The sequence below is a fragment of the Rhinopithecus bieti genome, unplaced genomic scaffold (assembly GCF_001698545.2).
Source record: "Rhinopithecus bieti isolate Rb0 unplaced genomic scaffold, ASM169854v2 scaffold_35859, whole genome shotgun sequence".
Classification (NCBI taxonomy): Eukaryota; Metazoa; Chordata; class Mammalia; order Primates; family Cercopithecidae; genus Rhinopithecus; species Rhinopithecus bieti.
Window position 1 is genome coordinate 705,253 of NW_016814962.1, and position 21,112 is coordinate 726,364.

Below are 21,112 nucleotides of genomic sequence, written 5' to 3' on the forward strand. Positions count from 1 at the left end.
CCGACCCCCTCTGCCCTTCTCCTTTCTGCTCTGTTTGTCAGATTTTTTTTTTTTTTCTCATTTTGATTCCATTTTGCTTCTGACAACTTTCCCAAGACCGTTGTCCTTCCAGAGGCGGCTGGGTCCACACAGCTTCCCTTTGTGCTGGACCCTCGCCTCGCTGGGTTTTGGGCTGCAAAGCTTGGATGCTGGCAGCCTCAGGTTCCTGCACTGACCCTCGCGGTTTCCGCATCCCACTCATCCCACTCTAACCTCTAGTTCCTTTGGAGATAGACCTTCCATGGAAAATCCCAATTGGAGCACACCCGCCGCGTTTCCATTCCCTTGCCTGCCTACTCCGTCCACGTCTCCCGGGCTGGGCTGCAACTGTGGAGACCACCCCCTCCAGCCTTCTCCATCCTGGAGACGGGAAGGTGAAGCCTGGCTAGAGGGCAGCCCGGTGGTGCGGCAAGAAATAGGAAGGCTCACCGGCTGAGCCAGGGTGGCGAGGCCTCTCTGCTCCCTCTTCCTCTCTCCAAAGCTTGCCAGGACCCACCCAGACCGGGCTGTGGCCTTCAGCACTTCCCCAGGCCACACCGGAAGTCAGAGGAACTGAGCCGCTCTGGGGGACAAACCCTCCCAGGCCAAAGTAACAAGACGCCTGGCGAGAACAGCGCCCGAGAGAAAAACAGCGCCCTCCACAGCATGACTTGTGTGCAGCAGGAGGGTCAGAAGCTCTGGGCAAAGAGTTGAGGATAAATGCGGTAACATCCTTGACGTATTAAGGAAAGATACTAGCAGCAGAAAGCGATAACAGGGAGCACAAAGAACTAAGTAGGAATTTCAGGTATCAAAAAATGATTGAGAAAAATGTGGTAACTGAAATACAGTGGGACAGGCGCAGCGGAGGAAAACAATCTGCAAAGTGACAAACGAGGGGAAGGAATCCTGGCAAAGCAGCCGGGGCACAGGAAGAAGGACAGGGACTGTGAGGAGAGAAGTGGGTGGGAGGACAGAGCAGAAGAAAAAGGTGAGAGGGATTTTCAAACGTTAGGGAGGAAAGACGCCACAGAATTCCAAAAGGTGATATGAGGAAAATCGGTACCTAGTCACAATTATATTAAAATTTAAGAATATTAGAAAAAAAGGGAAAATTTAAAAAAATTTGAAAAGAAGGAAAGAGTTTTAATGAGAGAGCAGGTCGTGGATAAAGGGTAAGAATCACACCGACTTCAGACCTTTCAACATGATTCAACAATGCAAAAGACTACACATTATTTTAAGGTATCAAAAAAAAAACCCCCCTTTTAACCCCCCCATTTTTTTTTTTTTTTTTTTTTTTTTTCTGAGACAGGGTCTTGCACTGTCACCCAGGCTGCAGTGCAGTGGCTCAATCACAGTTCACTGCAGTGTTGAACTCCTGTGCTGAAGCAAATCCTCCCACCTCAGCCTCCTGAGTACCTAGGAGCACAGGTACGTGCTACCACACCTGGCTCATCTTTTAATTTTTTGTAGAGATGGGGTTTCCTTGTGTTTCTCAGTCTGGTTTTGAACTCCTAGCTTCAAGCAATCATCCTGCCCCAGCCTCCCAAAATGCTGAGGTTACAGGCATGAGCCACCATGGCCAGCCTACACCTATAATCTTATATCCAGCAAATTTTTAAATTCAAATGTGAGGGTATAATAAAAACATTTTTAGGCAAAAGAGGCCTCAGACTACTTGCTGTACAGAGACCCACATTGAAAACACTGTAGGAAAAAGTTCTCACGAAGGAAGGGAAAATCCCAGGAGCTGTTGCAAGAGATACAGGAAGTAACGAGTACAGGTTATTGTTAGTATCATGATATATACCTATATAATATACTGTGGATAACAGCTAATATTTTGAAAATGAAAAATTGATAATATGTCCACAATTACCCATAACCAAAATTCCAGAAAATATCAATATGATGCTGGATGTGGAATTAATCAAGGAACTAAGATTATGCTAAAGCATATATCTTGTTGGGAGAATATGAATTATATTTATGAATTAATATATTCAGTAAATGAGTAAGCTAATTACAAATTAATCTTAAGAACAATCACTATAAAAATTATAAGTACTATTTTTTAAACCAGTGGAAAAAAATGTAATCTATTCAGTGGAAAACAGGAAATATGGAAGAAACAAATAAAAAATAGCTTTGATGATATAACTAAATTGTAATACAGTTGTAATCACAATAAATATTAATGGCTTAAAGTGATCAGTTAAAAAATAGAGATTCTTGTATTGAGATTAAAAAAAAATTGGGATGAGACAAAGCTAAGCATAGTGGCAGACACTTGCCTATAGCCCCTGCTACTCAGGCTCAGGAGGCTGGGATAGAGGATTGCTTGAGTCCAGGAATTTGAGTCCAGCCTGGGCAACACAGCAAGACCCTGTCTCTGAAACAAACAAATGAACAAACAAAGAAACGAGCCCTCCAAGAGCAACTTTATAATTAAAACAAAAGAAGACACAAGTTGAAAAATAGAAGGATAGAAAACTATGAACTAAGAAGGTTGTCATCACAGTTATAGCAGGGAAGCTAGGAATGGAGAGGGATTCTGGCCATTGAATGCTTAGACCTGGAAGTTCCATACATCACTTCTCAAATATCATTGGCCAGAACGAATGACAATGCCAAGGGGTGAGGGAGGAGTAACTCTGTGCTCCTAGAAGTAGAGAACCACTGAATATGAGCAATATTTACTGCTACCACACACACACACTCTTAATATAAGATAAAAAGAAAACATCACAAATCAATGGGACAAGATTATTTATAAATGGTATTGGCAAAATGGACTCACTATACAGAGAAAAATAAAAACTGGGCCTCCACCACTTGTTCCATATGAGCGTGGACTTGAGCCAGATTATAGATCTGTGAATTGTTATAAATTAACTATAAAGTTAATGCTAAAGAAAGGAGGATCACTTATTGATGTTGGAGCAGGGAAAAAGTTTTAAAATAAAAATTTGGAAGCACAAATCATAAGGCAAATAATTGAAAAGATAGCTTCCATGAAAATTCAGAAAATACTTCCTGACTGTTCTGTGCTTGCCTTTCCTCACCTATAAAATGGGGGTTAATTTAACTAAGGGGTTGAGAACTGCCCCCAGGTCATTGTAGGTACTTCATGTGGAGATACTATAATAATCAGTATTTCATGCCCTTTAAAACATCTCTAGTAATGCTTTTCCCCAAAACATCAATTTTGCCTGAGAGTAAAATGCCACAAAACTCACAAAAATGTATGTATGCATACACTACTGTATGCCTGGTTTATCTTTTCCCCCCAGCTCTTCTGTGTCATTTCGTTTTGTGTGTGTCTTTTGAAAAACCACATAGCGGGATTAAGAACATCCATCTTTTAACTGGAGAATGTAGTCCATATCTTTTTATTTTCATTAGTCATATTTATTTCTACCTCCTTATTTTGTGTTTCTATTTATCTTGCTTTTCCTCAGTATCTTTTAAATTGTTTCCTTATTTCTTTAGGAGTTATTTTCCTCACTTAATCTTTCTTCTTCTGATTTAGAAGTTATACATTCTGTTTCTATTCTTTGTGAAACAATTTTTAAATTTTATTTTTTAGAGACAAGGTTTCACTTGTCACCCAGGCCGGGTGCAGTGGTGTGCTCATAGCTCACTGCAAACTCAACCTCTTGGGTTCAAACGATTCTCTAGCCTTAGCCTCCCAGTAGCTAAGACTACAGGCATGGGCCACAACACCTAGCTAACTTTTAATTTGTTTGTAGAGACAGGATCTTGCTGTGTTGCCCAGGCTGGTCTCAACCTTCTAGGCTCAAGTGAGCCTCCTGCCTTGGCCTCCCAAAGTGCTGGGATCATAGGTACGAGCCACTGTGCCTGGCCCGGCATCTCGTTTTTATGTGGTATTGAAAAGCTAAACATATTTGGGTCTGTTAATCACATGAGAAGCTGCACTATGAGGAAGCACATGTTTTTAAAAAGTATGAAATGTTAATCTACAGAATGCTGGTGACAGACAATTCACAATTTCTAAGGATTAAAATTCTGAAAATATATGTAATTAAAACAATTAGAATAATAAAGAAACTTTGTATGCAAAATATATAGGGAGTAATTTTAGTAAGAAAAGTTATAAGACATGAGGTTGTGTTTTCTGTTAAAGGAAGAGGAGTAATATTAATCAATTATGTACTGAAAGATAATGACTGGCTGTTTCAGAATAAGAGAGACAAAAATGTAAGAAAAAACAGCTGAGGCCAGGGGCGTCTGTAATCCCAGCACTTTGGGAGGCTGAGGCAGGTGGATCACCTGAGGTCAGGAGTTCGAGACCAGCCTGGGTAACATGGTGAAATCCCATTTCTACTAAAAACAAACAAACAAACAAACAAAAATTAACCAGGTGTGGTGGTGCATGCCTGTAATCACAGCTACTTGGGAGGCTGAGGCAGGAGAATTGCTTGAACTCAGGAGGCAGAGGTTGCAGTGAGCTGAGATCGCGCCATTGCACTCCAGCTTGGGCAACAAGAGGGAAACTCTGTCTCGAAAAACAAACAGAACAACAACAACAACAACAAAAAGAAAAACAGCTGATACATTAAAAGAAAAAGATTGTGAAAGGAGGCCAGGCATGGTGGCTCACGCCTGTAATCCCAGCACTTTGGGAGGCTGAGGCAGGTGGATCACATGAGGCCAGGAACTAGAGACCAGCCTGGCCAACATGGCATAACTCCATCTCTACAAAAAATACAAAAACTAGCCGGGCGTGGTGGTACATGCTTATAATTGCAGCTACTGGGGAGGCTGAGGCACGAGAATCACTTTAACCCGGGAGGTGGAGTGAGCCAAGATTGCACCACTGCACTCTGATCTGGGCGAAAGCAAGACTCTGTCTCAAAAAAAAAAAAAAGTTGTAAAAGGATTGTGGAAAAGGGATCTTATGTGGTCAAAGTTGGCTGTGATGGGATTTATTTATTTTTTTGAGACAGAGTTTCACTCTTGTTGCCCAAGTTGGAGTGCAGTGGTGTGATCTCGGTTCACTGCAACCTCCGCCTCCTGGGTTCAAACGATTCTCCTGCCTCAGCCTTCCCAGTAGCTGGGATTACAGGCACCCACCACCATGCCCAGCTAATTTTTGTATTTTTAGTAGAGACGGGGTTTCACCATGTTGGCCAGGCTGGTCTTGAACTCCTGACCTCATGATCCACCTGCTTTGGCCTCCCAAAGTGCTGGGATTACAGGTGTGAGCCATTGCACCTGGCTGGATTTATTTATTTATTTATTTATTTATTTATTTATTTATTTATGAGACAGGGTCCCACTGTGTTGCCTAGGCAGGAGTGCAGTGACACTCAGCACTGAGGCCTGGAGGCCAGGCTCAAGCAATCCTCCCACCTCAGCCTCCCAAGTAGCTGGGACTATGGGCACACGCCACCATGCCTGGCTAATTTTTTTTTTTTTTGTATGTTTTGTAGAGACAGGGCTTCCCCATGCTGTCCAGGCTAGTCTCAAACTCCTGGGCTTAAGTGATCCACCCTCCTTGGCCTCCTGGAGTGCTGGGACTACAGGTGTGAGTCACCTTGCTCAGCCTGGATGGATTTATTTATAAGGTTTAATTAAAATTAGCTTTAGTATTAACAGTTCAGTGATGCAAAAGTAGAATTTGGTCTTCTCTGTTAAAGTGACAGTTTCCTGGAATATTGGTCTGCTCTTGATTATGGAAAGTTTTTCTTTCTTTTTTTTTCACCTTGAAAAATACATATTTACAGGAACAATTCCCCATTTTCTGGGACTCTTTAGAAAAAAAAAGGTCAATTTTGGGGAAGTAAAACAAACAGTGGAGACGAGTGTAGCACCGTCCCCCAAATCACCAATCCCCAGGTCCTGAGGCCTGGGCTGGGCCAGGGCTGACAGGTGAGTCCAGCAGTCTTTTGAACCTACTCTCTCCTACCTAGAATAGAGACAGGACAGGCTTTATGTCCCCCATTCCTCCCTCCCAACTCCAGGGACATTGAAAGGGTCCTTCGTACCCACCTGCAGGAAACTGGGGAGCTGGGAGAGAGGGATCTGAAAATACACATTTGGTATCATAAATAAACACTTGTGGGGAGAGGCGGCAGGAAGATACCCCCCCAGATCCCTTCCTTCCCACCCACCCCACCAAATATAGGAAGAGATGACTCCCTCTCCCCTATTGAAAATCCCCATTTAAAAATAGATTATACTGTCAAAATGGCAGCAGAGGAGAGACAGGGAGACCTAGAGTACTGGCTGGAGGGGCCCCCCAGATGGGGACCACCCCCAAAAATCCCCTCCACTGGGGGAAAACAGGCAGGACCCCAGGGAGTTTGGCAGACAAAGGAATGGCTTCTCAGGGGAAGAACAAAGGGACATTCCTTCCTGGCCAAAAGTTGGTTGAAAAAGGATAAGCTGTCTGAGAGAAAGGCTGGGGAGGTGGAAACTTCTATTTCAAGGGGGCGATTCTTCCTTGGCCAAGACTCCCAACCCATTAAATGGTACAAATTCTTCCTGGACCCCTGAGTATGGCCAGGAATAATAGAACGAAATAAACTAACTCTTCTACTCACATCCGAAAATGCAGACAGGGCTCCCTCATCTCCCCAAGCGCAGGCTGAGGAATAAAGAAAGGTCTAAGCCAGACCCTGATTGTCTTGTCTTGGGGAAAAAAGTGGGGAGGTGGGGGAGATGTCCTCACCATCCTAAAAGGTTAGGTCAGTCGCCTCCCAGTGGCCTTCAAAAAATAAATAAACAAACCGCCCCTACCACTGAAGTAGGAAACGTGTAAGGGCAGCCACTGGGGGACGGACAGAAAAGAGAGAAGCTGTGGCAGCTGTGTGTTTTCTGTGGAGGAGTTAATGAGAGTTAGTTACTCCTGGGAGTAATTCTTCCCAAGGATCCCCACCCCACCACAATCAGAGCATGAGTCTTTCAGTTGAACTGTTTCTCCTTGAGAGAGCATGGATGGAGTGACCCCAGAAGGGATGATGGTGGTGATGGTGGCAGTCATGGCTTCTGGGGCCCTGGGGAGAGCACCACCGGGTCGAGAGGCCACCCACGCTGATGGAAGGGGTGTGCACCTGGGCGCTGCCACTGCACGGAAGCTGGCAGGAGAGCTTGGCCGGGCTACGGGGCGCAGTGGGACTCGGGGTGCTCCAGAGTGAAAGCTGGGAGGCAGCGAGCTGGGTGTCAGCAGCACCGGGGTCAATGTATGCGTAGGAAGCAGGGACGGGGTGGGCGCCGGCCTCGGCGCCGGGAGGCCGGAGCCAGTATCCGATCCTGGGGTCCGTTCGGGTCCCGGCCCGCCTAGCAGGCTCGGGCTGAGTGGAAGCTCTAGGTCCCGGGGCTTCCGGCCCTTCTGCGGCTGGAAGCTCTCAGGGCTGGAAGCCGCGTGGCCGCCGGCTGCCCTGCGGTGTCCGTAACGACCGGGGCCTCCGGGCTGGCACGCCCTCCCGTGGAGGGACTTCGGGCTCGGCCTTGGCGGTTTCCGGCACAAACCCTCTCGCTCCCGCAACTTCCGACTCTTCCTCGGGCCCTTCCACTCTCACGCCTGGGGGCAGAGGCCGGCCCAAACCCGGCTCCACATTCAGCTCTTCCGATTTCAGGGTTGGGGCCTCGGGCCGGGTCAGGAGGGCCTGCGGAGGCAAGCCGGCTTCCTCGGCCTCCAGGCGGGCCTGCAGGCGGCTTGGACGGGTGCTCCTGCTCCCCGGGGGCGCTGCTGCTCCTGCGGGAGCGGCGTTGGGGAGCAGCACAGCAGGCCGAGGCTGAGGGGCGGCTGTGGCTGCAGAGACTGGATGGTGCAGGTGAAGTACCCGAGCGCAGGGACTTGTTCCGGCTGCTGCGCGCCAAACCGCCAGGGCCGGCCGTTCCTGCAGCCTCGGGCGTGCCTGGCTTTCCTGACACCGTGTTCCCCGGGGCGGCAGGTACAGCAGCAGGGGCCACATTCGCCATGGCGGAGCTAACAGACACCGCGGGTTGGGGCGGGCAGTCCTCAGCGGAGCACCCTGCGACCTCAGGATAGGACACTGACTTGTAGACGAGCTTCTGGCCGCCCTCCTTGCGGATGATGTTCCTGTCTTAGTAGTACGGCAAGGCCCGGCTGAGCTTGTCGTAATTCATGGTGGTCTTGTTCTTGCGTAGCCCCCACAGCCGGGCCGCCTCCTCTGCATCCACCAGCTTGAATTCACCACCATCCCGTGAAGTCCAGGCGAGGTGGCCATTGCCTTGCTCTCTTGGCAGCTGCAGCAGAGACGGCCACAGCGTCACAGATGCGTCCATCGCTGGGGGAGCGCTCACGCCATCCGGGGGTACCTGTGTGTAGCGTGGCGGTGGCGCTGGCAATGTTGGCAGCTCCGGGGGGCGGGGGCTCCATACACTGCCCCACCGCCCCCCAGGCCTGGGTTCTGAGGCGGCGGTGGCGGTCTGAAGGATTTTCTTTACCTTTTGAGCAATTGGCCTAGGAGACTAAGATTTTTGTGTTTCATCAAGATAATGTCTTGTGCTTCACGTTGTCTTCCATTATGTCTGATTAATGAAAAAGAGCTATTTTTTTTCCGCAGATACTTTTCTGAAGTAGAGAGCTGCCTTTGACTTTGCAAGTCTCCACAACATATAACAAGACTAGCATCAAAAGTAATGATTTGGGGCGACTTTGCCCTGATTACATTAATAATGAGATGTGGGGTAGCTAAGGGAAAGAGAAGAGGAAAAACGGACAGGCCGATTAGGCTTTTTTCTTTAACGTTACTCTGGTGGGGACTGGTCCTGGGATGAAGGTCCATGACTTTGGAGAGGGCAAGGCCTTTTTGCCTCGGGTATGGTGGGCCCACCCCTTCTCAGCGGTCCGACTGCCATCTCGGTCGTTAGGAGCACCAGATAAGGCCCTTCCCAGGTGGGTTCACGCTTTTCCCCTTTCCAGCTTCTGATGAGAACGTGATTTCGGGGCTGGTGTTGGTGAGCTGGGAATTCAAGGGAGGAGAGGGTAGAAGACAGACTGAATACACAGATTTTAAGAAACTGATCTTTTGTCTCAAATGTTGGGAGGTCAGTAGTGGAACTTAAATAAGGCAACCTATAAAGCATTTCATGAGGGGATAGGCCGGTGTCTTTTCAGGGAGCAGTTCGGACCCTTAACAGGGCAATGGGAAGACAGCCCACGGTAACCGGGTTTCTAGAATTAATTTAGGTGGGCGGGTTTTTAGAGTCTGCTTCATTCTTTCTACTCTTCCTGGTGAGGGTGGATGCCAGGGAGTGTGGTATTCTCCCTTTATTTCTAGTGCTTGGGTTAGCCCTTTAATAATGAGCCTGGTAAAGTGGGCCCCATTGTCTGAATCAATGGTGTCTATTAGTCCAAACCTGGGTATTGTACGTTCTAACAGGGCTTTGACGACATTACTGGCTGTTGCATGTGGGAAGGGGAGAGCTTCTGCCCAGTGGGTAAGGTGGTTTACTATCACTAGTAAATACTTGAGGTGGCCTATTGGGGGCATTTCAGTAGAGTCGACTTGGACGCTTTGGAATGGCCTTACCCCTGGAGTTTAGGCCGGGCATGGTGGCTCCTGTCCATAATCCCAGCAATTTGGGAGTTCAAGGTGGGAGGATCGTTTGAGACCAGGAGTTCAAGACCAGTCCTGGCGACTTAATGAGACCCTGTCACTATAAAAAAAATAAAAAAATTAGCCAGGTGACATGGCACATGCCTGTAATCCCCACCACTCCGGAGGCTGAGATGGGAGGATAGCATGAGCTTGAAAGGTGGAGGCTGCAGTTAGCCATGGTTGCACCACTGTATTCCAGCCTGTGTGACAGAGCAAGAGCCTGTCTCAAAAAAAAAAAGAGATTTTAAACTAATTAGGCTTTTTTTTTTTTTGAGACAGACTCTTGCTCTGTCTCCCAGGCTGGAGTGCAATGGTGAGATCTCGGCTCACTGCAACCTCTGCCTCACGGGTTCAAGTGATTCTTGTGCCTCAGCCTCCCAAGTAGCTGGAACTACAGGTGTGTGCCATCACGCCCAGCTAAATTTTGTATTTTTAGTAGAGATGGGGTTTTGCCATGTTGGCCAGGCTGGTCTCAAACTCATGACCTCAGGTGACCTGCTCACCCCAGCCTCCCAAAGTGCTGGGATTACAGGCATGAGCCCCTGCGCCTGGTCTAACTGGGCTTATTTGATAAGTAAAGTTATAAGGAAAACATTATAAAGTTATAAGGAAAGCAAATAGTATTTGATGCTACATCTTTAAATTATATTTTTGGAAATGTTATTAATGAGTGCCTCAGAAATTATGTGGAAATCCCAGAAATCTGATAGGTCCTGGTGTAATTTTATCAGCCATAATTTCAGATATTGTGTTAAAGTGTTGTATGTTACAGAAATAACCAGATTTCCTTGTCAGTTGTATCATTATTATAATGAACTCTCATCACATCTTTAAAAATGGCCATTTTAAGCCTTTGCCATTCAGTTACTGTTTTCCTTTGATTCTTTTCTAAAGTCATTTGCAATTAGCTACAGACAAAAGTGGCTTCTTCTTCAAGGAGATTCATGAAAAAGACTCTGACAGTTACTCCGAAATACAGACTGCTGCTGATGGCTTTAAGATTCTACCATTGGACTGTGTAAGAATTTTCAGAAATGGAATGAGAAAACTAATGTCATGAAACTACTAATCCAGCACAAACAGAACAAGATTTAATTACATGGGACTGAATGAACCAATCAGGATAATTTTTGTTTTTGAGATGGAGTTTCACTCTGTTGCCCATGCTGGAGTGCAATGGCGCAATCTCGGTGGAGTACAATGGCGTGATCTTGGCTCACTGCAACCTCCACCTCCCGGGTTCAAGTGATTCCCCTGCCTCAGCCTCCTGAGCAGCTGGGATTACAGGCATGCACCACCGTGCCCAGCTAATTTTTTTGTATTTTTAGTAGAGACAGGGTTTCACCATGTTGTTCAGGCTGGTCTCAAACTCCTGACCTCATGATCTGCCGGCCTTGGCCTCCCAAAGTGCTGGGATTACAGGTGTGAGCCACTGCACCCAGCTGAGGATAATTTTAAATGACTTTTGTTGGAAATATTGCTGGTTCTTTAATGTTTTGTTTTCCAGATTTTAGAAAACTTTTTTTCCCTTAAGCTGTCAATAGTTTACAGCAATTTGGTAAGTTACACCTTTGCGAACAGAGATGAAACAAGTATTTTCTCCCTTCCTAATCCCTCCAGAACCCCAAAACGAATAGTGAGTGTTCTTATTGAGGGCAGCCAGCCCCTCCACACCTGTGGGTATTTCTCGTCAGGTGGGACGAGAGATTGAGAAAAGAAAGAAGACACAAAGTGTAGAAAAAGAAGAGTGGGCCCAGGGGACCGGCGCTCAGCATACAGAGGACCCGCACTGGCCTCAGTGTCTGAGTTCCCTCAGTATTTATTGACTGCTATTTTCACTATCTTGGCAAGGGGAATGTGGCAGGAGAACAAGGTGATAGTGGGGAGTAGGTCAGCAGGAAAACATGTGAGCAAAGGAATCTGTGTCACAAATAAGTTCAAGGGAAGGTACTATGCCCAGATGTGCATGTAGGCCAGATTTATGCTTCTCTCCACCCAAACATCTCGCTGTAGTAAAGAGTAACAGAGTAGCATTGCTGCCAGCATATCTCATCTCCAGCCACAGGGTAGTGTTCTCCTATCTCAGAATAGAACGAATGTACGATCAGGTTTTACACCGAGACATTCCATTCCCAGGGACGTGCAGGAGACAGTGGCCTTCCTCTTATCTCAACAGCAAGAGCCCTTCCTCTTTCACTAACCCTCCTCAGCACAGACCCTTTATGGGTGTCGGGCTGGGGGACAGTCAGGTCTTTCCCCTCCCTCGAGGCCATATCTCAGGCTGTCTCAGTGGGGGAAACCTTGGACAGTACCCAGGCTTTCTCGGGCAGAGGTCCCTGCGGCCTTCCGCAGTGCATTGTGCCCCTGGTTAATCGAGAATGGAGACTGGCGATGACTTTTACCCAGCACACTGCCTGTAAACATATTGTTAACAAGGCACAGCCTGCACAGCCCTCATCCCTTAAACCTTGATTCCATACAGCACGTGTTTCTGTGAGCACAGGGCTGGGGCTAAAGTTACAGATTAACAGCATCTCAAGGGAAAACAATTTTTCTTAGTACAGATCAAAATGGAGTTTCTTATGTCTCCCTTTTCTACATAGACACAGTAACAGTCTGATCTCTTTTTCTTTTCCCTACACTTGTTTTTATGACGATAGAATTATTTATAAAAGTTCAATAAGAATCTGTTCTCCTTGTAACAGGGCACAATCACAGACACTGATGATATTACCAAGGCTTTGACTGGAACGTCATATCTTCAGATATGGCCACACAGCTTTAAGGAACGAGGGTTGACTTTATGGAGCTGATAAACCCCACTTGGAAAACTGGCTTGAGGGTTCCCGGTCTTGCAGGTTGAGTAAAGCAGCCCAGCAACCTCAGGGCATTTTGGGGACTGTGAGAAGAAAGGAATTCATCCAGATCTACAGGTACCGAGTGCCAAGTCAGATGGCAAGTTCTTGGTGCGACTTCCCAGCCTCAGGAGGCTTTACAGTTTAATCTGAGATTCTTTATGAAAAGCTCCAGCAAAGCAATTTTTGTTTTTTTTGAGCAGAGTCTCATTCTGGCACCCAGGCTGGAGTGCAATGGCGTGATCTCGGCTTGGTGCAACCTCCGCCTGCTGGGTTCACATGATTCTCCTGCCTTGGCCTCCCGAGTGGCTGGGATTAGAAGTGCACACCACCACACCCAACTAATTTTTTTTAATTTTTAGTAGAGACAGGGTTTCACTATGTTGGGCAGACTGGTCTCGAACGCCTGACCTCATGATTCTTCCTCCTCGGCCTCCCAAAGTACTGGGATTACAGGCGTGAGCCACCGCGTCCTGTCTCCAGCAAAGCAAATTTAAAGAGAGCCAGTGTGGTCAATTGCTTCTTGTTGCACTTATATAAACAATCAGGCCAAATTTAGTGAAACTAGACTTATTTTGCAAACATATCACTCCTATTTGGATCAACATTTATAGAAACATGGGAGTGACTGTGGAGAAAAAAATGACTCAATGGAAAACTGCAGGGCACCATGATGAGATTTCAGCCCTGTTCATTGTTTACGAGGTTTTGTTATTTATCTGCACACTGGACTGGATCTTGAATTTGTAGGGAAAAGAGAGATCAGACTGTTACTGTGTCTATGTAGAAAAGGAAGACATAAGAAACTCCATTTTGTCCTGTACCCTGAACAATTGCTTTGTCCCGAGATGCTGTTAATCTGTAATTTTGCCCCAACCTTGAGCTCACAAAAACATGTGTTGTATGGAATCAAGGTTTAAGAGATCTAGGGCTGTGGAGGATGTGCCTTGTTAACAAAATGTTTACAGGCAGTATGCTTGGTAAAAGTCATCGCCATTCTCCATTCTCGATAAACCAGGGGCACAATGCACTGTGGAGAGCCACAGGGACATCTGCCCTGGAAAGCTGGGTATTGTCCAAGGTTTCTCCCCATGTGATAGCCTGAAATATGGCCTCGTGGGATGGGAAAGACCTGACTGTCCCCCAGACGGAAACCTGTGAAGGGTCTGTGCTGAGGAGAATTAGTAAAAGAGGAAGGCCTCTGCCTCCTGCCTGCCCCTGGGAACTGAATGTCTCAGTATAAAACCCAATTGTACGTTTGTTCACTTCTGAGATAGGAGCAATACCGCCCTGTGGCGGGAGGCGAGACATGTTGGCAGCAATGCTCCTTTGTTATCCTTTACTCCACTGAGATGTTTGGGTGGAGAAAAGCATAAATCTGGCCTACGTGCACATCCAGGGTACCTTCCCTTGAACTTACTTGTGACACAGATTCCTTTGCTCACATGTTTTCTTGCTGACCTTCTCCCCACTATCACCCTGCTTTCCTACCGCATTCCACTTGCTGAGACAGTGAACATAGTAATCAACAAACACTGAGGGAACTGAGAGACCGGTGTCAGTACAAGTCCCCCGTATGCTGAGCGCCGGTCTCCTGGGCCCACTGTTCTTTCTCTAGACTTTGTCTCTGTGTCTTATTTCTTCTCTCAGTCTCTCATCCCGCCTGAAGAGAAATACCCACAGGTGTGGAGGGGCTGGTCCCCTTCATCTGCCGCCCAACGTGGGTGCCTTTCTCCAGGGTGAAGGTACGCTAAGAACGTGAGCGTTGAGGACAGTCGACGAGAGATTCCCGAGTATGTCCACAGTCAGCCTTGCGGTAAGCTTGTGCGCTTGGAGGAATCCAGGGTAACAATGGGACAAACTGAAAGTAAATATGCCTCTTGTCTCAGTTTCATTAAAATTCTCTTGAGGGGGAGTTAGAGCTTCTACACAAAATCTAATTACACTATCTCAAACAATAGAACAGTTCTGTCCATGGTTTCCAGAACAGGGAACTTTAGATCTAAAAGATTGGGAAAAAATTGACAAAGAGTTAAAACATGCAAGTAGGGAAGGTAAAATCATTCCACTTACGGTATGGAATGATTGGGCCATTATTAAAGCAACTTTAGAACCGTTTCAAACAGGAGAAGATAGTGTTTCAGTTTCTGATGCCCCTGAAAGCTGTGTAATAGATTGTGAAGAAGAGGCAGGGGCAGAATTCCGGAAAGGAATGAAAAGTTCACATTGTAAATGTGTAACAGAGTCTGTCATGGCTCGGTCAACGCAAAATGTTGACTACAATCAATGACAGGAGATAATATATCCTGAAACATTAAAATTAGAAAAAAAAGGCCCAAAGTCATCAGGGCTAAAACCAGGATGGCCACCTCCTCCTCAGCAGAGTGAGTGCTGGGGGAGGGAGCCCGAAACCAGGCTCTCTGCGACTCGGCTCCCAGGGCCCATTATTGCCCACATGCAGTTCACTACGGTGAAGGAGCAATTCAGACTCGCCCTGCAGCATCCTGTCTGGGTCAAACAGTGGCTGCTCCCTAAGGAAAAGTTGGGGGTGCTACATAAAATAGTTCAAAAACTATTTAAAAAAGGACATGTTTCACCCACTTTCTCTCCTTAGAATTCTCCAGTGTTTGTAATTCAGAAAAAATCCGGCAGATGGCGCATGCTGACTGACTTAGGAGCCATTAATGGGGTAATTCAACCCATGGGGGCCTCTCCAACGCGGCTGCCCTCTCCCGCCATGATTCCCGAAGATTGGCCTTTAATTAGAATTGCTCTGAAGGATCTCTTTTTTACCATTCCTCTGGCAAAACAGGATTTTGAAACATTTGCTTTTACTATATCAGCCATAAATAATAAAGAACCAGCCACCAGGTTTCAGTGGAAAGTCTCGCCTCAGGGAATGCTTAATAGTCCAATTATTTGTCAGACTTTTGTAGCTCAAGTTCTGCAGCCAGTTAGAGACAAATTTTCAGACTGTTACATCATTCATTATGTTGATGATATTTTGTGTGCTGCAAAAACGAGAGACAGATTAATTGACTGTTACACATTTCTGCAGACAGAGGTTGCAAACACGAGACTGACAATAGCATCTGATAAGATTCAAACCTCCGCTCCTTTCCATTACTTGGGAATGCAGGTAGAGGAAAGGAAAATTAAACCACAAAAAATAGAAATAAGAAAAGACACATTAAAAACATTAAATGACTTTCAAAAATTGCTAGGAGATGTTAATTGGATTCGGCCAACTCTAGGCACCCCTACTTATGCCATGTCAAATTTGTTCTCTAGCTTGAGGGGGGATCCAGAATTGAATAGTAAAAGAACATTAACTCCAGAGGCAACTAAAGCAATTGAATTAGTTGAAGAAAAATTTCGGTCAGCACAAGTAAATAGATCACTTAGCCCCACTCCAACTTTTGACTTTTGCTACTGCACATTCTCCAACAGGCATTATTGTTCAAAACACAGATCTTGTGGAGTGGTCCTTCCTTCCTCATGGTACGATTAAGACTTTTACATTGTCTTGGATCAAATGGCTACATTAATTAGGCAAGATTATGAATAATAAAATTGTGTGGAAGTGACCCAGATAAAATCATTGTTCCTCTAAACAAGGAACAGCTTAGACAAACCTTTATCAATTCTGCTGCATGGCAGATTGGTCTTGCCGATTTTGTGGGAATTATTGACAATCATTACCCAAAAACAAAAATCTTCCAATTTTAAAATTGACTATTTGGATTTTACCTAAAATTACCAGACATTTAGAAAATGCTCTGACGGTGTTTACTGATGGTTCCAGCAATGGAAAACTGGCTTACACTGGGCCAAAAGAACGAGTCATTGAAACTCAAGATCACTCAACTCATACAGCAGAGTTGGTTGCTGTCATTTCAGTGTTACAAGATTTTAATCAGCCTATTAACATTGTTTCATATTCTGCATATGTAGTACAAGCTACAAAGGATGTGGAGACAGCCCTAATCAAATATAGTATGGATGATCAGTTAAACCAGCTGTTTAATTTGTTACAAAAACCTGTAAGAAAAAGAAATTTCCCATTTTATATTAGTCATATTCGAGCACATACTAATTTACCAGGGCCTTTAACTAAAGCAAATGAACAAGCTAACTTGCTAGTGTTGTCTGCATTCATAGAAACACAAGAACTTTATGCCTTGACTCATGTAAATGCAACAGGACTGAAAAATAAATTTGATATCACATGGATACAGGCAAAAAATATTGTACAACATTGCACGCAGTGTCAAGTCCTACACCTGTCCACTCAGGAGGCAGGAGTTAATCCCAGAGGTCTATGTCCTAATGCATTATGGCAAATGAATGTCATACATGTACCTTCATTTGGAAAATTGTCATTTGTCCATGTGACAGTTGATACTTATTCACATTTTGTATGGGCAACCTGCCAGACAGGAGAAAGTACTTTCCATGTTAAAAGACATTTATTATCTTGTTTTGCTGTCATGGGAGTTATAGAAAAAATTAAAACTGATAATGGGCCAGGATACTGTAGCAAAACATTTCAAAAATTCTTAAATCAGTGGAAAATTACACATACACCAGGATTCCCCTATAATTCCCAAGGACAGGCCATCATTGAAAGAACTAATAGAACACTCAAAGCTCAATTCGTGAAACAAAAAAAGGAAAAAGAGAGTAAGGAGTATAACACTCCCCAGATGCAACTTTATCTAGCACTCTATCTTTTAGATTTTTTAAACATTTATAGAAATCAGACCACTACTTCTGCAGAACAACGTTTTACTGGTAAAAAGAACAGCCCACATGAGGGAAAACGGATTTGGTGGAAAGACAGCACAAATAAGTCGTGGGAAACAGGGAAGGTGTAACGTGGGGGAGGTTTTGCTTGTGGTTCGCCAGGAAAAAACAGCTTCCATTTAGGTACCTACAACTTACAGAAGACGTGGCCATCCACCCAGGAAGCGAAGCCGCCGACCTGGGACCAAACAAAGGAACTGACACAGTTAGCTAAGAAGAGCCTGTAAAAAACAGGTGTATCCCGCAGCTCCGAAGAGACGGCGACCAGCGAGAATGGGCCATAATGACGGTGGTTTTGTCAAAAGGAAAGGGGGATATGTAGGGAAAAGAAAGAGAGATCAGACTGTGACTGTGTCTATGTAGAAAGGGAAGACATAAGAAACTCCATTTTCTTTCTTTTTTTTTTTTTGAGACGGAGTCTCGCTCTGTCGCCCGGGCTGGAGTGCAGTGGCCGGATCTCAGCTCACTGCAAGCTCCGCCTCCCGGGTTTACGCCATTCTCCTGCCTCAGCCTCCCGAGTAGCTGGGACTACAGGCGCCCGCCACCTCGCCCGGCTAGTTTTTTATATTTTTTAGTAGAGATGGGGTTTCACCGGGTTAGCCAGGATGGTCTCGATCTCCTGACCTCGTGATCCGCCCGTCTCGGCCTCCCAAAGTGCTGGGATTACAGGCTTGAGCCACCGCGCCGGGCCAAGAAACTCCATTTTCACCTGTACCCTGAACAATTGCTTTGCCCTGAGATGCTGTTAATCTGTAACTTTGCCCCAGCCTTGAGCTCACAAAAACATGTGTTGTATGGAATCAAGGTTTAAGGGATCTAGGGCTGTGGAGGATGTGCCTTGTTAACAAAATGTTTACAGGCAGTATGCTTGGTAAAAGTCATTGCCATTCTCCATTCTCGATAAACCAGGGGCACAGTGCACTGCGGAAGGCCACAGGGACCTCTGTCCTGGGAAGCTGGGTATTGTCCCAGGTTTCTCCCCATGTGATAGCCTGAAATATGGCCTCGTGGAATGGGAAAGACCTGACTGTCCCCCAACTCGACACCCATGAATGGCCTGTGCTGAGGGGAATTGGTAAAAGAGGAAGGCCTCTTGCAGTTGAGATAAGAGGAAGGCCTCTGCCTCCTGCCTGCCCCTGGGAACTGAATGTCTCAGTTTAAAACCCGATTGCACATTTGTTCAATTCTGAAATAGGAGCAATACCGCCCTGTGGCGGAAGGCGAGACATGGTGGCAGCGATGCTGCTTTGTTATTCTTCACTGAGATGTTTGGGTGGAGAGAAGCATAAATCTGGCCTACGTGCACATCCAGGCATAGTACCTCCCCTTGAACTTATTTGTGACCCAGATTCCTTTGCTCACGTGTTTTCTTGCTGACCTTCTCCCCACTATCACCCTGCTCTCCTTCCCTGCTCGCATTCCTCTTGCTGAGATAGTGAAAATAGTAATCAACAAACCCTGAGGGAACTCAGAGACCGGTGTCAGTACAAGTCCCCCGTATGCTGAGCGCTGGTCCCCCGGGCCCACTGTTCTTTCTCTAGACTTTGTCTCTGTGTCTTACTTCTTTTCTCAATCTCTCGTCCCACCTGATGAGAAATACCCACAGGTGTGGAAGGACTGGCTCCCTTCAGATTTCTTCTAGTTTTCTCTAATATCAGGCCACAATTCTGCAAACTAATTTCTCCAATTTTTCCTTCACCGTCTGACTTGGAATCACTAAAATTTTAAACTGAAGCTCTGTGAGCTGAAATGGGACAAGTTGATGTAAACTTTAGAGAAGTATTCACCGCAGATCCTGTGCAGGCAGCTTCTGCAAAACACCTGACCTGCAAATCAGGAAGGCCCTCAGCTGCCTACCTGGCTGCAGCTGAAGATGCTTCAGGCCCGGCGTCTAGAAATCTGGCCTGGTGCCCATGGACTCAGAAACTGCATTTCTGTTAACTTTGGTTTTCATTGATTTTCACAGAATCTCTCCTCTTTAAATGTCCAACTGCTAGCACCATGCAGCAAAATGTCCTCTTCTACCCAGTCCCAATAGAAAATCCAGCTGGTTCTTAATGAACAAAAGGCCATCCAACAAGAAAATGGACTTATATTGTTCGAGGGAAATGAGAATGTCTCCTCTTTCCTTAAACAGGGTGGACTGACAGAGATTCTCTGCTTGGCTAAACTGCAGTTGGGCTCTGGAACCTTGTCCTAGGCCTGCTTGCACTTCCTCGTAAGAAAAAGGCTTAAAAAAGTACCTGGTGGGGCCCGGGGCGGTGGCTCACGCCTGTGATCCCAGCACTCTGAGGCCGAGGGGGGCGGATCACCTGAGGTCAGGAGTTCAAGATTGGCCTGGCCAACATGGTGAAACCCTGTCTCCACTAAAAATACAAAAATTAGCTGGATGTGGTGGCATGTGCCTGTAATTCCAGCTACTCGGGAGGCTGAGGCAGGAGAATGGCTTGAACCCGGGAGGCAGAGGTTACAGTGAGCCAAGATCACGCCACTGCACTCCAGCCTGGTGACAGAGCGAGACTCTGTCTCAAGAAAACAAAAAACAAACAAACAAAAAAACCTGGCTAAGTCACTTTAAAGACCCACTCTTGACATCTGATCACCCTTGATCCTGTTTCTCCTCTTCCACCATCTCCCAGTCTGATCACCCTGGTCTGTCTTCAGCAAAAATCTTCCTGGGCTAGTTTAGCCGGAACCCTCCTTCCCTCCAATATTTCCTCTTGGGAATGTCCGTCCTCTGAGTTTACCCAGCTCCCTGGCTGTCAATCCCCGCCAGCCCATGCTGTGTTAAGAACTGAGCCCCATCTCTCTCCCCCATGGCCGTGGTGGTCCCTGCTCCTGCCGCGGTGGTCCCTGCTCCTGCCGCGGTGGTCCTGAGTCACGCCTGCCTCTCCGCGCTGAACAACTACCATGGAATACTTTTTTCTTTTAACATTTCTAAACACACTCTTAGGAGGCGCCAGCAACCAGCGTGCGGGAGTTAAGTCCCTCTGCCCTTTGGATGAAAGTGTCACCGGTTGTCCTGGTCTTGAGGGGTGGCTTTCGGGTGAAAACGGCCGGCAGATGGGAGTAGATGCTCGGAGGCTGCCCCAGGCGTCTTGTCTGCTCCTGGGTTCTTGAGACTCTCCTGTCTGTGAGAACGTGCAGTGGCACGGGACGGCCGCCGCGGGGCTCCCGAGTCCGGCTCTAGAGTCTCTGCGGCCACGCGAGTGCACCTGCCCGGGTCGGCCCGGCCCTGACACACGCGCACACACACACACACACACACATATTTATTCATTTATTTTATATAGAGTCTCACTCTTTGGCCCAGGGTGGAGTGTAGTGGCGCGATGGCGGCTCACTGTAGCCTCCGCCTCCCGGGCTCAAGCGATTCTCCTGTCTCAGCCTCCCGAGTAGCTGGGACTACAGATGCCCGTCCCCATGTCCAGCTAATTTTTATAATTTTAGTAGAGATGGGGTTTCACCGTATTGGCCTGGCTGGTCTCTTGAACTCCTGACCTCAGGTGACCCACCCACCTATGCCTCGAAAAGTGCTGGGATTACAGATGTGAGCCCACTCCCGGCCTCCTTCTGGATCCTTCTAAAGTCTCTGGTGTTGGCAGCTCCATCCGCAAGCGTCAAGGTGTGGACGTGGAGTTTGTTTTTATTTATCCCGCTTGGGACTTGGCCTTCTTGATCCTGACGCGTCCTATTATTCAGCGATTTTGGAAAATTCCCAGCCACGGCCTCCCCCGACTCTGTTTCTCCTTTGGACAGAAGAAGCCCTTGCGGGAGCCTCCGTCCAGCCTCCGTGGGGCTGCACTGGGGCTGGGTGGTGTCTCCCGCTCTTTC

The 21,112-nt window shown here is 46.7% G+C and overlaps 1 long non-coding RNA gene and 1 pseudogene across 1 annotated transcript; one reads left to right on the plus strand and one right to left on the minus strand.

The window, feature by feature from the left end:
* Positions 1-7,026: 7,026 nt before the first annotated feature.
* LOC108515705 (ETS domain-containing protein Elk-1 pseudogene) lies at positions 7,027-9,386 on the minus strand (annotated as a pseudogene).
* Positions 9,387-10,101: 715 nt separating this feature from the next.
* LOC108515706 (uncharacterized) lies at positions 10,102-15,344 on the plus strand. Its single transcript, XR_001881596.1, has 4 exons — positions 10,102-10,635; positions 12,323-12,550; positions 14,123-14,288; positions 15,087-15,344. It is a non-coding gene; the product is annotated as an uncharacterized LOC108515706 (long non-coding RNA).
* Positions 15,345-21,112: the final 5,768 nt, after the last annotated feature.